The sequence below is a fragment of the Nestor notabilis genome, unplaced genomic scaffold (genome assembly GCF_000696875.1).
Source record: "Nestor notabilis isolate BGI_N333 unplaced genomic scaffold, ASM69687v1 scaffold9668, whole genome shotgun sequence".
Lineage (NCBI taxonomy): Eukaryota > Metazoa > Chordata > Aves > Psittaciformes > Psittacidae > Nestor > Nestor notabilis.
In genome coordinates this window covers 20,064-21,184 of record NW_009941513.1, presented here as the reverse complement: position 1 = coordinate 21,184, position 1,121 = coordinate 20,064, and positions in this window count along the sequence as shown.

Here is a 1,121-nt window from a genome sequence, read left to right as displayed (position 1 = left end):
AACATTCCTGTGATCTTCCCAGGCTGCCTGTTCTCACTTCCACAAAAGCAGCCAAATGACAGCAGAGACGACTTTGCTTTCAAGACAAATTGACATTGAAGTTGTGGTCATTTCGAAGGAGCAGACCTCATAGGTAGCAGAATGCAGAATGCAGAATGTAATGGTTAGCCCTGTATGGGTTACCCCTCCCACCATTCACGTTTTACCTGCATCCCCTCTAGACCAGTCAGTGCTGGGATCCCAGGTAGTGTCTCCATGGCTGCAGGGGCCCTGTGCCTAGACTTAGAAAATGCAGCATTTCCAGACTATGAGATACTTGTGTGGTGAGACACTCTGTTGTCCCCGATTCTCTAAACGACTTTGTCATATCCATAATTAAGATAATGCCCAAAGAAGTGGTAAATGCCCCATCTTTTGCAGTGCTCAAGGCCAGGTTGGACAGAGCCTTGGTCTAGTGGGAGGTGTTCCTGCCCATGGCAGGGGGGTTGGAACTAGATGACCTTAAGGTCCTTTCCAACCCAAACTGTTCTAGGATTCTATGATTGCTAAGCACTCATTCAGTAAGGAAGGCAGCACATTTGCTGGCTGTTACTACTGCACACTTCTGATGCATAGCTTTATGTCTGAAATAAATATAAGAAAAGGCTTGCCTAAATATCTTCATCTTCTTACAGTTCAATTTTCATTCAATGTCTCAAATTAGTACAAAATACACACAGGAAAAGAAGTCCTAACCATAAACTTGACTGCTCCTGAGAGATTTCGATGACCTCTGTTGTTTTCTAGTACATAGAAGAGATATGCTCTCCCTGAAGCAATCTTCTCTTTGAACAACCTCGTGAACAGCAGCGAAGTGGCAGGAGGCTTTGCATCACTAAAGGCCCTTTATTTGATAGTTGTTGTGCCACTGTGTGCAGTGACTTACCAAAAAGACACACTACAGAAAAGGCCAGTAGCAGCAATGTTCATTCCAGTTGTGAAATTCTGCAACAGAATGGAAAACAGATGTGAGAAATCGATAAACTGCATCATGTGTGACACGGATTATCTTCAAGGCAGATGTCTCAGAGGAACGCAGCTTCCTCCCCTAACATCCAACACATGAGAACAATACATTAGTA